The sequence below is a fragment of the Rhinopithecus roxellana genome, chromosome 15 (assembly GCF_007565055.1).
Source record: "Rhinopithecus roxellana isolate Shanxi Qingling chromosome 15, ASM756505v1, whole genome shotgun sequence".
NCBI lineage: Eukaryota > Metazoa > Chordata > Mammalia > Primates > Cercopithecidae > Rhinopithecus > Rhinopithecus roxellana.
In genome coordinates this window covers 61375002-61391145 of record NC_044563.1, presented here as the reverse complement: position 1 = coordinate 61391145, position 16144 = coordinate 61375002, and the positions used below count along the sequence as shown (strand labels likewise).

General features: G+C 36.9%; 1 pseudogene; it reads right to left on the bottom strand.

The window, feature by feature from the left end:
* Positions 1-3266: 3266 nt before the first annotated feature.
* Positions 3267-4453, bottom strand: LOC104665218 (annotated as a pseudogene).
* Positions 4454-16144: the final 11691 nt, after the last annotated feature.

The following is a 16144-nucleotide window of genomic DNA, read 5'->3' as shown; positions in this document are numbered from 1 at the left end:
TTGAAGTATCTTTCATATTCTAGGACTTCATACTGGTAATACAGAGAATAAAACAGAGTCTTTTCCCTCCAGAGCTCCTTGGAGGGAACCCCTTGTGGAAACAGACGTAAAACTCAGTGATTACAATTACAATTACAATATTTATGATGACAGCACAGAAGAGTTGTGTTTGTCCTGCAGGAAACTCAGAACCAGGTCTGTCAGGAGACATGGAGCACAGAGCGTAGGAAGAACAGAAGGTGACTAATAGCAGACTCAGCTCGCTTGGAACCCTGGGTGCCAGTGTAGTGGAGAGATGAAGCTAAATAGGGAGACAGGATCTATGTTAGGCATGAAGATCTTTTAGGCATCCTAAGTCATTTGAGTCTAAATAACATAATACAAATTACTCAGCATGGAACTTAATCTTTTCTCTTCCCTAGAAAAACTCATTTTATTCTTGTTATTTATTTATTTTACTGTTATTTTTATTATATTTTAAGTTCTAGGGTACCTGTGCACAACGTGCAGGTTTGTTACGTATGTATACAACTGTCATCTTGGTGAGCTGCACCCGTTAACTCGTCACTTTTACAGCTCCACGTGAAGCAGCTGAGGAAGCTGGGCACCTAATTTGAGAATCCCTAATATATTGCAGCTCTCTGCTTGGTTTCAATATCAACCTGAATGGTACAAATATCACATTTTCCTTCTAAACTCTGATATATCAGTTTATAGAAATGTCAATTTAGAAGACGTTCTCAAACAGAACCTCAATACCCCATCTCCCACTCTTTCCAAGTCAACCTCAGATTAACCAGACTACTATTTTCAGCATTAGTTCTGACAGTTTTAAACAACCATTTTTTCAGATGGACTATAAATAAAAGCAAAACGTATAGACCGTAGTATCGGATGTTGTTGAATTCAGAGTATAACATAGATAGCGGGGAAAAATAAGAAGTATAAGCTTTAATATTGAAAGAAAAAAACTTAGAAATAAGAAAAAATATAAAGTATTACAAGAGAGAAAATAAATATACTTCAAAGTGGATTTTATTAAGGTACATATAACTATACTATGCAAGATTATCTGTAATTGATACCTCATAAATTACATTATTAAAGCATGAATCAAAATCGTTGCTTTCACAATAACATTCTTAGTACATTTATTTTAAGATACATCCAAAAATGTGGTTGCCCCAACTTCAAAATTACTTTTCAAAACTTTTCCTATCCATATGAAATTTAAATAATTTATGTTTGTGCTTGTATTGCTTAGAAATGAATGCATATTATATTTTCTCTATTAAACAGTAAATTTCTAGGAGCTATATTTTTCTTATCAAGTCAAGTATTTCCTAAGCTGCTTGTTTTTCCACTGGTTCAGGCTCCTAGTGGGAGAAAGAGAGACTGCCATCTATGACTACTCTTAGTATATGGTATAATGTTTTGTACACAGTTTGTAAGTAACAACTCATTAAAATATTGTTTTAATTTAGATATGTTTAGTCAGATTTAAACGACCTTAAGAATGAAACCTGTGCCTTCCCTGTTCACTGTTTTATCCCTAGTACCTCCCTTCCACAGTGTTTGCCAAAATGAAGATGCTCAAAATATGTAAGTATATATGTGAAGTTATATAAAAATATATTTAATTCAATAAGCATGCATTAAGTAGCTATTATTAATAAAGCATGGTGCTTGTATCTGTGCAAGATACATCAATCCCCAAAGTCCAATGCCCATTTTCAAAAAGCTTCAGGTCAGTAGGGGAAGAGAAATCTGACTAACTATAAGACAAAGATTTATTAACAGCACCTGAAAGAATAGTAAATGGAACAATCAGGAAAAGAAGGAGGTGGGTATTTCAGTCAGAGAGAGCAAAATAATCAAAGACTGAGAGGCAATATATTCCTGGTGTTTTTCAGGAATATACATAATTCATCAAAGTGGATAGACCCCAGAAAACTGTTACTCTGTCATACATGATATTCCATAAATGTCTTGTTAAAGTGCAAATTTGTGGGCTCCATCTCAAGCACTTCTGTTTAAGTAGTTCTGGAGCAGAATTGAGGAATCTGCACTTTGAAAACAAGTGTCAAGTGGTTTGGATGCACAGATGCTGGACCACATTGAGAAAAGAGATAGATGCAAGTAGAAAGTGGATGTCATCTAATGAGCGTATTCAGTGGGTTGTATGAGGTCGGATCTGTGAAGACCCATTGGAATGAAGATCTTATGGAAGATGAAGAACTAAAAAAGTTTTGTTTTGTGGAAAGGTGTTAAGTGGAAATTACTTCATTATCTAAAAAGAAAAAGAAACCCTCATTATTGAACATTTATAAAATGCAGGAAAGTATAAAGAATATGTCAACAAAACAATATCCAGCTATCAAATATAAGCTGTTTTAATGTTTGGGATATGTTTATTTATACTTTTTAATATGCATGTACACATATTCACATGAAATATATACACAATAGTAAGTACTTTGCATACTAACCTATCTTTTTTTAACAAAATGTAATTTATGTTTGTATCGGTATTTAACTTGTTGCATTATAGTTTATATTTTATTTAGTCAGTACCCTAAAGTAATTGTTTAAGCAGTTTCCACATTTTCATTGCAATGTATAATGAATGATGTGTTGAACATCACAATATATCTTTACATCCTTGCCCATTTTTCTTCTTTAGACATATATTTAGACAATGGACCCCCAGATATTTTACTATTAAAATACAAATGCGTTTACCAAAGTGACCTCAAATACTCTTTTAAGAATTAGGAAAGTAGTCCTTTTATTCATACTTCTTGCTTATTGTTCTTATTCATATTCTTCAGCCATTTACAATCTGTCTGGTGGAATAATGAATTATTACAAATAAACTGTAATAATTACTAAAACCTAGACTAGACTTTGCCTACTGATCTATGTTATATGAGACCTACCTTGAATAGCTACATACTCTAGAGGTGGTGAGACTGCCTAAACTCCAAGTATGACTTTACTTGTGCATGCTTTCAGACATGTTTTAACTGTGGTCCTATACTGTGCTAGGTTCAGCATTCATGACAGGATCAGATGTACCGGCATAATCTCTGCCCTCAAATAACCCATCATTTAGAATTGTGTAAATAGTAAGTTAGTGGATCATCAGAATAGAGAGAAAGCATGTTGAAACCAGCTTTTTCAATAAACAACAGTAACTCACAGTACTGAATGATCAAACATGGGTCAGGGAAGTCTTGGTAAAGAAGGAGTACACTCAAACTTCCCTAAATTAGCTTAGAGAGAAATATTTTGAGCACAGTCTTGTGAATTTGCTTTGTCTTTACACTGTAGATTATGGGATTCATTACAGGAGGGATAAGCAGATAAACATTGGCAATAAGCGTGTGCACAAGAGGAGGGGCATGCTTTCCAAATCTGTGCGCTAGTAACAAACTGATCATGGGGATGTAGAAGATGGCAACTGCACTGGTGTGAGAGACACAGGTACCAAAAGCCTTTTTCCGCTCCTCTGGGGAGGCAATTCAGAGCACAGAGTGGATGATCAGAGCATAGGAGAGGAGAATCAAGACGGAGTCCAAGCCAGCAGTAGAGATAACAATGGCCAGGCCAAACGCACTGTTGATCCATGTGTCTGTGCATGAGAGCTTCATCACATCAGGGTGGAAGCAGTAGGAATGGTGGAGCACATGACTACGGCAGGAGAGGCACTTAAGGAGCAGGAGTAGAGGCACTAGAGCTGTTGTCCCCCTAAGAACAATTGCAAAGCCCACTTTAATAATCCGTGAATTGGTTAAGATTGTGGCATATCTCAGTGGTTACAGATGGCAATGAAGCAGTCAAAGGCCATTGCCAAAAGTACTGAGGACTCCTTGAATGTGAAGCCATGGATAAAGAACATTTGGCCAATGCAGGCATCAGATTTCTCGAGCATTGAACCAGAAAATACCCAGCATGGTGATCAATGTAGAAAGACACAGACCTAGGTCCATGAAGGATAGCATGGAGAGAAAATAGTACATGGGTTCATGGAGGCTCGACTCAGTGATGATGACAAACAGGATCATGCCATTTCCAGAGATAGCAATGACATAGAGACAACAGAATGGGATAGAGGTCCAGGTCTGAAAGGTTTCAAGGCCAGGGATGCCAGTAAGGAAGAAGACTGCAGGGTGGAAAATGCTCTGGTTGAAGGATGGCATGATGAGTGAAGAAGCAGATGCCTTCGAGGAAAAGAACCATGTCCTGTAATAATGGAGAAGAAAAGTATTTTCACTCTCTTCTATACACCATACAATTTACGATCACTAGAGAACCACGTCCTATTCTTCAGTGAAAATACATAGCCACTTACTGTTTTCTTAGATGTGTTCTTGAATGAACTAGGAGAGGACACAGACACTAAATTGTGTAAAGAAACCTGGTTTTTAGCAAGATTCCCATTACACTCCATCTAGGCTTCAGGATATTTATACATACATATATAAAACAGGGGATTAGATTCAATAATAGAAAATATTTTCAGTTCTATGACTGTATGTACATGGGCAGACAGGAAATTTCTGGGCAACCATAAGGAGCACAACAGGAAATTCACCCTGCTTTTCTTTACTTCTCAGTTTCTGAGGCAAAAACCCTAAGGTGCATTAAAGTTTATAAGTCCATGTGACCCAATGAAAGTAAGATGACAAGATAATATTAAACATTTTCTAGTAAAATACTCCTGATCAAATAAATACACAACAGCTGCTAAGTGAAAAAACAAATACATAAAACTAAGTACCAGGAAAGAAACAATTAAATCTAAATGGACCACAGTGGGTGATAGTAGAAAAAAAGTTTCTTTATACAGGTAATAATTGAGAAGTTGATTATGTTCAAATGAAATTTTGCCTGAAAAAAAAGATGGCTTAAATAACCTTAACAAGAACAAAGGAACTCATTGGAAAGTCATGGATAATAACTGGAGTATTTATCTGAGCAAGTTTCTTGATTTTCCATTTCTGCAAAAGGGTATTGAGAACAGATTGGCTGGGGGAAAGAGGTTTTCTCTGGATATCTAAGTGTTTGCTCACCTAGATCCATAAATCTGTAGGATTGAAAAAGTTTCTGTATATTGCTTCTGGTCTTAAGTTTTCTGACACTGTTTTTTATCTACAGAAAGAATGTTTGGTTATTAACGTATCTATGTTCCCCTTTCACTCACTCATGCATGTATTTACTCAAAAAAATTTAAATACCTACAGTGTTAGTGTGTGCATTAGAATCAGACTTGCTACTTTAAGAAGGTCTGTACATGACTCTAGAAAGAAAATATTTGAGTGTAAGTTAACTTGGTTATCTTCATTGCAATCCCCTGAATGAATAGACAGGAACTTAGACATCAGTAAGAATAATTGGTTACAGAAAGTGCGTTCAAGAGGGCATTTCTCTAGGTATTTGAGAAGAAGGAAAAATGTTCAATACAGGAAGGCTCTTTGAGTTCTCACTAAAATATATATATATGCTGGAAATTCTGAATTGAGAGGCAATGCAAGACAAAACAAAATATATGGATTTTCGAGTCAACCCTTAGATCTCAGTTGGAAGATAAGCTTCACTTTTTCACCTGAGACTTTACATACAAGAATCGAGACATGAACCAACTTCCACATCCTAAGGAACTCCTGCCCTGATAATGGAGCTTGAGAGTTGTGAAACTAATGTCTATGGTTGAAGTCACAGGATCAGTGACAAATATCGTAGGGCAATAAATCTAAAGGAAATGAAGTCTGAAGACAGAGTGCTGGGGAACAGCAGTATTTAAAGAAAAGACCAGAAGAAGCATCCTCTAACGAAATTGAGGAGGCGTGGCACTAAGGTAAAAATGACTCCCAGGAAAATACAAGGACCATTTTTCCTCAGACCTATGATCTCAGAGCCAGAAAAAATGGCTAGCACAACAGCATCTAAAAGTATCTGTTGAATAAATGAATGAACTGCTTCTGAAAATAGTGATAAACCCCAGTGCTTAATATTTCCAGATATGTGTGATTTCTGATATGTGGCCCCCTCAAATTATAAGTTAAATGCAACCATAAGAACATATTTAACATAGGAGGAAAACAGTTTTCTCAATAATCTGATACTTATCTTTGAGACAAGGACTTTGCTCAAATTTGAACCTAGTGATAAAAACATTTATTTTCCCAGTTGAAGTGGAGAGCAAATAATGACCTTAAGATCATACACTCTTTATTTTAAAAATGAGGAAGCAACTTCTCATTTAATGTTCTTTTTATTATAGTAAATAAGCCCAATTTGCAAACCATATATCTGATTAGGGGTTAATATTCAAAATATATAAGGAACTCCTACAACTCAGTAGCAAAAACACAAATAACTCAATTTAAAAATGAACAAAGGCCAGGCGCGGTGGCTCATGCCTGTAATCCCAGCACTTTGGGAGGCCGAGGTGGGCGGATCACGAGGTCAGGAGATCGAGACCATCCTGGCTAACACGGTGAAACCCTGTCTCTACTAAAAATACAAAAAATTAGCCAGGCATGGTGGTGAGTGCCTGTGGCCCCAGCTACTCCGGAGGCTGAGGCAGGAGAATGGCCTGAACCCGGGAGGCGGAGCTTGCAGTGAGCCGAGATCACCCACTGCACTCCAGCCTGGGTGAGAGGGAGACTCTGTCTCAAAAAAAAAAAAAAAAAAAAAAAATCGAGAAAGGACTTGAATAGAGATTTCTCCAAAGAAAACATACAAATGGCCAACAAATATAAAAAGATGCTCAACATTTCTAATTATCACATAAATGTGAATGAAAATCATCAAAATCACAGTAAGATATAACCTCATAGCTATGAAAATACTTATTATAAAAAATGATAGCAAGTGTTGACAAGAATGAGAAGAAACTGGACCTATTGCACACAGTTGGTGAGAATGTCAAATCATGCAACCACTGTGAAAAACAGCACATCCACTCTGAGTATATATCCAAAGGAAATAAATAGTCAAAGAAATATCTACGCTTCCATGTTCATTGCAGAATTAATCACAATAGCCAACACATGGAAACAACCTAAATATCCATCAACAAATGAATGGATAAAGAAAGCACAAGACATGCATGTAATAGAATACTATTCAACCTTGAAAGCAGTAATATTCTGACACATGCTACAACATGGATGAACCTGAAATGAAATACTTCATGATTCCACTTATATGGGAAGTATCTCTTAGCCAAACTCATAGAAACAGAAAGTCGAATAGTGATTGCAACAGACACAGGGAGAGGGAAAAATGGGGGAGATGCTGTTAAACAGGTATAAAGTTTCAGTTACTAAAGAAGAATTAGTTCCAGAGATCTGATATACAACATTTTACTTATAGTTAACAATACTGTATTGTGTGATTAAAAGTTTGAGTAAATCTCATGCTAAGTGTTCTTTTCTTTCTTTTCTTTCTTTCTTTTTTTTTTTTTTTTTTTTTTTTTTTTTTTTTACAGGGTCTTGCTCTGTTGCCCAGGCTGGAGTACAGTGGTACAATCACTGCTCACTACAGCCTCTAACTTTCAGGCTCCAGTGATCCTTCCGCCTCAGCCTGCCAAGTAAAGTACCTGTAAAGTAGCTGAGACTACAGGCACACACCATCACACCTGGATAATTTTTTTTTAATTTTTTGTAGAGATGGGGTTTCACCATGTTGCCCAGGCTGGTCTTGAACTATTGAACTCAAGGAATACACCTGCCTTGGCCTCCAAAGTGCTGGGATTACAAGTGTGATTTTATCACAATAAAAATAAATAGAATAGCTATATTGTAAACAGCAAAAATAAAACATAAAAGAAAAATCCAACAGAGTAAGTACTCAGCTATATTTCTAATAAAATTCGTGGTAATGTATTTAATGTCTCCTAAGTGCCAAACAATTTACCTCACTGAATCTCTGAGTCCCTCTTTCCACTGCACACAGCTCATAGCATCTTTCTTCAACTCCTACAATCAAAGGGAAACATAATAGGATTCTTGTAACAGAGGAAACTCTATTAGCAAACATGGGTCCAAGAATAGCCTTTTTTTTCTTTTTTCTTTTTTTTTTTTTTTTTTTCTTAGACAGAGTCTTGCTCTGTCTCTAGGCTGGAGTACAATGGCACAATCACCTCCTCCTCCCAGGTTCAAGCGATTCTCCTGCCTCAGCCTGCTGAGTAGCTGGGACTACAGGCGCCCACCACCACACCCAGCTAATTTTTTGTATTTTAGTAGAGACAGGGTTTCACCATGTTGGCCAGGATGGTCTCGATCTCCTGACCTCGTCATCCACCCACCTCAGCCTCCCAAAGTGCTGGGATTACAGGTGTGAGCCCCCGTGCCCGGCCAAGAATAGCTTTTTAAAAAAATTCTATGATTCTTAAACCAGTCTTGAGTTGTCCTGCACTAAAACTAACAAGCAAATATTAAACTCTTCTTAAACAGATCTCTTTAAGTGTCTCTTTCTCCCCTACTGAGAATTCTTCCATGACAGGGCCTATAACTTAAACATCCCTGTAACCAGACTACCAGGAACATCAAAATAGCCCTCATGACAATGTTTCACATTCATTACTATCACAACACCGTTATTGGGTATTAATAACTCCCTTTTATGGATGAGAAAGCAGGGTAAGATGAGATAATTGAGTCTCAGAGGAACCATATGACGTTCTCAAAATCATCCAACAAGCCAATGGCAGATTCAGGAATTGACCTCTGTTCTTACTCCAAATGCCATGCTCTCACAAACTCTTTATTTAATCTTTTTTGTTTGTTTGTTTGTTTTTGTTTACTGTGGAATGAACAAACACATGCTGATAACTGTAGTCTATATTTGGAATAACTATTTTGAATGCTACAACAATATTTTTGAGTTGACATAATGTATGAAAATATACTACTGAGTTCATGCTCACTAATTTACTCTGAACACTTCTGTGTTGATTTCATATACTATCTGAAGGTTATATAGTACCTGATCTATTTATAAATGTCTTCAGTGCACCACAACACTGACCTTGTGTGCAGAAGAATTCTGGGGTCTGGAAGGTGAGGTTATTTGATCCTTCCCCCTGCTATTTGAAGGATCATCCCACACAGCAGAGAATCTATTAACGCAAAGCAAGTGAGAGTTGTCTCAACATCACTAACTTGCAGAAAGGTTCTGTACTACTACAGCTGCGGAATCAGCCCCTGATCAGCCCTGCCCCTTGACAAAGAGGTTCTCTTCTGCCAGGAGAAAACATAGGCAGAAAATTCAGGAATAGGAGAACTACCAGATTTGAGAGAAAGAGACTTTATAAGGAGCCTAGAAGTCACCTGGTGAGAGTCATTTACTCAGCAGAAAAACAAATTCCTAGGTGAGAACTCCATAGAGCTGTGTTCTGCTAACCCTTTGTGCTCCAAATAACAAATTGTAAAAGGCAACGTATTTTCAGTCTGTCTTCACTCTTCCTTCCCCAAAAGACAATTCTACAGATGAACTACAATTTCAGGTCTCATTCAAGAGCAATTTGAACCCTAAATAGCTGTGGGACCACTTTGCATAGAGCCAGAGTAAAAAAGAAGTGGTGGTGTTAACGGATCATTAACAGCTGAGTTTGCTCAGCTGCCATTTGCCAATTTCACAGCAATCATAAGACATGGAACCCAAATAGGAAAGGGGTTGCTGAGTTACTGCATTCACTGAAGGTAGTGCAGTGGTTTTCTGATTGAGGGCCCAAGCCCTCCCCTGAATTTCCTGGGAGTTGTTGCTAACCTGTGCATAGTCACAGAAAATGACAACTTAAGAGGAAGTGACTAAAGGAAGACTACAAAACTTTATGAGTCCCTTGTGTGTCCCTTGCTAGCTTACAGAGATACTAGGCTGCTCTAACTGTCCTAAAACTGCTACCAGTATGTTTACCACTGTGGTGGAGAATTAACCATGTTTGACAGACAGCTATTTAAGCTGTGAATGCTCATAAATGGCTTTCAGCTTTTTAATTAATACAGTGTTTCACAATTAATGGTGAGCTTGGAAGGTTGATAAGTTTCAAGGACAACTATTTAAACATGTTTCTTGGCATAAGAGGCTGTATCAAGAGGACATTACCTTGCAAAGGCCTGCTATATGGAAGAGGACGTGGTAACTATTCCCGTTAGAGTTGCTACAGAGCAGATACCTGTTTAATTTTTTTCTTCTTCTTATGTTACAAGATGCTAGATCCCTAGGAAAATCTGGAAAGATGCATTTTTTCCCAGAAGTTCACAAAGAACCTGAGAAAATATGCTCTCTTTTTAGGTATCTTCTGGACTAATCGAAACACAATCTTCCCCCAGAAATACTTCAATGGGTTGGGGGGAAATCTTAACAGTCCCAGATAAATGTGCAACATAATGTATGAGACTCCGTGGGAAAAAAATGCACAATTTAAATAGAAGCTTTCAAGATACAGAAGCAAAAACAGATGTCCAGGCTGTTACAGGGAAATAAATGTGAAAATTTTACTATCCATGCTAGGAATTCCAGTCTGAGGAGCACTGGTTCATGCTCTCAGACACATGTGCAGGCTGATCTTCTACACACAGCTGCAGAAAATGGGACACAGAAGAACTTCAGGCTCTTTTTTAGTGCAAACTCCAGACATTTAAACCATTCACCAGCCATGGCCTAACAATCAGTGGATACAAGAAGGGCATAATGATCAATATTCATTTTGACTGGTTGTCTATTCTAATTGTACTGTCCCAGGAGTTAAGTATGTTAAACACTTGCCTACACCCACCTGTCCATTAAGAGTCAACATAGATCATGACCATCCTGGCTAACACAGTGAACCCCCATCTCTACCAAAAAAAAATACAAAAAAATCAGCCAAGCGTGGTGGCAGGTGCCTGTAGTCCCAGCTACTAAGGAAGCTGAGGCAGGAGAAGGGCATGAACCTGGGAGGTGGAGCTTGCGGTGAGCCGAGATCGCACCACTGTACTCCAGCCTGGGCGACAGAGCGAGACACCATCTCAAAAAAAAAAAAAAAAAAAAAAAATTAAAATTAAAAAAAAAGAGTAAACATAGCATTGGTTCAACTGAAAGTATTTGGAACCAGACAACCTTGGTCCAAAGCTCAGTTTTGTCACCAATCGTGTGACCTTGGGCTAACTGTGTAACTACATCACCTCTGTTTTTGGCTTTCACTTTGGAGAAAATAGTTATACTGCTTTATAAGTCTATTTTGTAAAATAAAGTAACCCCGTATTGATCCATAAAAAGGTCTTAGCACAGTACACTTTGCACTCACTCAATCAAAATGTATTATTAATCATTATAATTATTTATTTTTATTATTTATGATTACTAGTTTTCATTTAAATGGCAATTTTATTAAATTATCATTTAGCGTCTAGTATGTGTCAGATACTGTGTTCCAATGTTGAGATGAAAAGGTGTAGTATCTACTCTCAAGGAACTCATATATATGACAGATAGATAGACAACCATTATAACACAAATCTGGTCAGGACATTATCCTGCTTTCAATTCTTTGGCTTCCCAGGTCCTCAGAAATCTGGCCTTGCGACCCCTTTAGGTGGAGAAACATTCATTTCTACTCTCTCTCCTTCAGTCACACAGAACTCATTTTCAGTTTCTGAAACATGGCATGGTTTGGCTCAGGTCTGAGCCTTCTCTCATTCTATTCTCTGAGGCAGTATTATGATGTTTACTGATTCCTAAACTCTGTTTCAAATATAATTCAAAACAGTTTAATTTTTTATTTATATTAAAATTAAAATAGCTTTTTATCCTAGATTTTCTGATTTGCAGATTGTGGATAAATTAGTGGAAGCTTAACTCTGTGGGGTTTTTTATCCTTTTTTAATTTTTCTTTTAAGTTTCCCTACTTTGCCGTGCCCTAATTTGGTCCTCAGTCTGCCAAGCAGATGAAACACCACAGCTGTTGACTGTGCCTGGAATATTTCCTTAACCTTCTGTCATCCCCTCACCCTACTCTACTCTCCTGCCCTCATTACTAGCTCCCCTGACAAAACCCTTTTCACTCACTCAGATCTCATATTATCAATTACATTTGGTTAGCCTCCCTTGATCACGCGGGCTAAATTGTCCCAGCACCTAGGTGATCTATACCAGCGCGTCACAAATATGAACGGCACATTAATGCCCTAGGTATCTTGCAAAAGTGCAGGTTCTAATTCAGAAGATCTAATTTTCTTTTCATTTCCAACAAGTTTCCAGGCGATGCTAACATTATTGGTCCTTCAATAGCAAAGATCTCTGTGAATACCACTTATAGAGTAATTATAACACAGTATTTTAATTTCCCATCTACTTATTTGTATCCCCCACTAGACTTCAAACTGGTAATATTTGGGGTGATATCTGTTGTGTTCACTGTTATACCCTCAGGATCTTGTTCAATACCAGATATATGTAGATTATACGATATTTCTTTTAATAAATGAATTAAGAACTATAATGAAGGCATGTGCAACAAGATATAGTGGGAGCAGAGAGGAATGGAATAAATAGGAATATTAGGAATCGCCAGAAGTTCACAGGGAGAGGTAAGGATGAGTGACATTTCTATACACACCAAAATTGAACGGTGAGTGTTGGCCATATCAACAGGGTAGGAAAACTGCAAAATCCAACATGGCTGGATCCAGGAAAAGACGTGAATGAGACTTTTATCAGACCGTGGAGGGCTAGTAGGTGATAATGGAGTTTTAATAATTTTTCTAAACAGTAGTATAAACAAAATGGTTTTTGATATAGTGTCTTAATCTATTTCCTCTTGCTCTGACACAATACCAAATACTAGGTAATTTATGAAGGAAAGAAGTATATTTAGCTCACAGTTCTGGAGGCTAGGAAATTCAAAAGCATGGTGCCAGCATCTGGAGAGAGGTTTTGTGCTGCCATTACATAGTGGAGGGCATCACATGGCAAAAGGACAAGGGCATGTGTGTCAGCCCAGATCTCTTTTTCTTGTTGTAAATCCACCAGTCCCATCATGATGACCTTATCTAATCCTACTTATCTCCCAAAGGCTTCATATCTAATCAAGATATGAATTTGAGAATTAAATTTCCAACATGGGACACATATTCAAACAGTAACATGCAGCAACCCGTTTTTGTTGCTGTTGTTATCGTTTGTTCTCTTTTATTTCTACAATTTCAATACATTAACCTTGTATTACCTAGTTTGCCTCTGACCTCTTGCTCCTGTATCAAATTCTGTTTCTTTTATATCCTAAACTGTTTGCTCCTTGTACTAGTCTTAGCCCTGAAACTTGTTTTTCTATTTCCTGATCAAGCATGACCATCCACTTGAGCTGCTATATGCACAAATTTTAAGGGTTGCATAACATCCCAGGACTGGGTATAAATGCTTTATATATTCTGTATCATTGAGAATTTTTATCTACATTTTTACCACTGTAAATAATGGGGCAATAAATTTTCCTGTACATAAAATACGTGCATTTCTGATATCTTCCTTTCAATAAAGTTTTAGAAATGGAATATTATGGACATTTTAAGACAATAAAATATACTGGAAAATCTGCTTCCAGAAAGTTCATGCAAACATTGTAAAACAATGCCTAGTCCACTGTAACACAGCAACACAACACTGTGTATTACGTGTTTTAAAAAACATTTGCTGATTTGATAGGCAAGAATATTTTACTGTTTACTGTAGTAAAATGTTGACAGTCAATAAATCAGACTTATTTCAAGTTCCTAGTGCAGAGTTTTCCTGTCTCCAATTTGGTACTTCCCATTTGGATTACCAAGTTTCAGAAACATTAGTATGAAGTCAAATGACATCACAGACTATGATATGTTTCCTGGATTCAATGGTGTTAATATTAATGTACGAATAAGGTGTGTTGCTATGTAATTTCATGGAGGAACATTGAACTGGAATTTTCAGAAAGTTTAATTAAATTACCAACTACTGTTCTGCTAGGCTGGCATGAGAATAGGGCAGTGAGAAGAGCCATATTTTGAAGTATGTGTACCAGTGTGTGTATTGGTGCTTTGACCAGTATGCACACTAGTTTCATTTTCATGTACTAAGCTCTGGCATAAAATTTACATGATACCACTATAGTAACTTTATTTTTCTTATAAGAGTAACATTCTTTCAACCATAAGAATAAAAATATGTGACTATTCCAAAACAGTTTCTGAGACTAATGGGAAAAGAGTCACAGCCCTAGAATTTGCTCAACTTGGTAGGCAAAGTGTTTTCAAAGGTCTCAAGAAGTTTACTGTGAGGAAACACAACAATAAAAAACCTTTATGTGCAAGGTATAAGCATGCACAAGTGACAACCTGTTAACATTCGGTTTGGCGCATCAGCATGCATGAAGGCTTTTGGGTGTAGACGACTCGAATTGAAAGTAATGGTGGATGGATGGTCATGTGAAGACTTGAGTTTTGAAAACTGAAAGGGTGTCAGATAGCCCAGGCTTTGAATACTGGTTGTGCCATTTATAACTGAGAAACCTAAGTAAGTTATTTAAACTCTAACTTTTGGTTTAAACATAGTTTAAGACATAAATCAAACTAATAATGGATTCTTCTACCGAATTTATTATTGCAGAGTTGTGTAAGTCAAAAGTTGACATGGATCTCACTGAGCTAAAATCAAGGAATCACTAGGCTGCATTTCTTTATAGAGGGGATAGGGAAACATCAATTCTCTTCTTTTCTCCTTCTGGAGGCTTCCCACATTCCTTGGCTTGTGGCCTCCTTCTGCCATCTTCGAAGCCAGCAACAGTGGATCAAATCCTTCTCATGCTGCCATCTTTCTCATTCTCCACTTTTAAAGACTCATGTGAATATATTGGGTCCACCCAGCTAATCCATCTAATCTCGCTATCTCAAGTTATTTGACTTTAATCACATCTGCAAAGTCCGTTTACAATCTGTGACATATTCACAGATTCCAGGCATTGAGACATAGATATCTTTGGGGGCCATTATCCTGCCTATTGCAAACACTTGGCATAGTATCATGGATGTAGAATGCATAATAAAATATTATTGTTCTTGTTATTTATTGTTTTTATTACCTTATGAAGAAGAAAATCACTCAGGCCATCACATTTTCAGTAGTGAAACAGACTTGATAGTGGGGAGGAGATAATATCGGAAGCAGGGAGAATGGTTAGGAAACTACTGAAATTACTCAAGTGAGAGATAATTGTGACTTAAATAAAGGTGACATTTCTGGAGATGATAAAGAGTGATCAATTTCTGGTTGTATTTTTCAAAGAGATTGACAAAATTTACTGATGGATTAAATGCAGGATGTAAGAGACAGAAACCGAGAATGAATCCAAGCCCCACATGCCCAAAGAGTGGTCCAAAATTGGTGGGAATATCTAAGGATTTAAAGAGGCCATTAAGTAGACAAGATGGACAACTTATAGCAATCTATGCATTCTATTTATTAAAGACTAATGAGAGCAATAGTAACCTGACAGAAGGTGACATCATTGACCAAATCAATCACCCATCTACCCACAATTTTTCTTGATATAATACAAGATTTTCAAAATTTGACTACAAGTAAGGAGAACCCCAAATTATTGTGACTAATTCTCTTCAACCTGGTAGGTTGGGACTTCAAAATATAAACAGGTCAAAATTACAAAAAATAAATGAAACTGTATTTTATGCACAACTAAGTTGTGAACTAAGATTTTTACCTACCGTATTCACCAAACATTTGGTTCATGCCTCTAGGATAACCTTATCATGGGTTAACATGTAATTATTGGTTGACCTATCTTCTACACTAAAACCCTAAACAGTAAGAATTATGGTGTATTCTTAAAAAAAACTCTATCACTGAGCATAATGTTTAGAATATGGGACATTCTTATGAACTATTTACTTGGTGTATGTATGGATGAGTAAATGAATTATTTTTTATCTATAAGAGAAAGACTGCTGCTGCAAAGAACCACAGGCAGGCTAATGAAACCATGCTACTGTGAGTAATAATAGATACTGAGGAGTTAAGGGCTGGAGTTGGACTCTCACTCATAATAGGAGATGCCATTTAGCAATTTGATACAATATTTTGTCTTTTAAAATTTCCTTCAGAG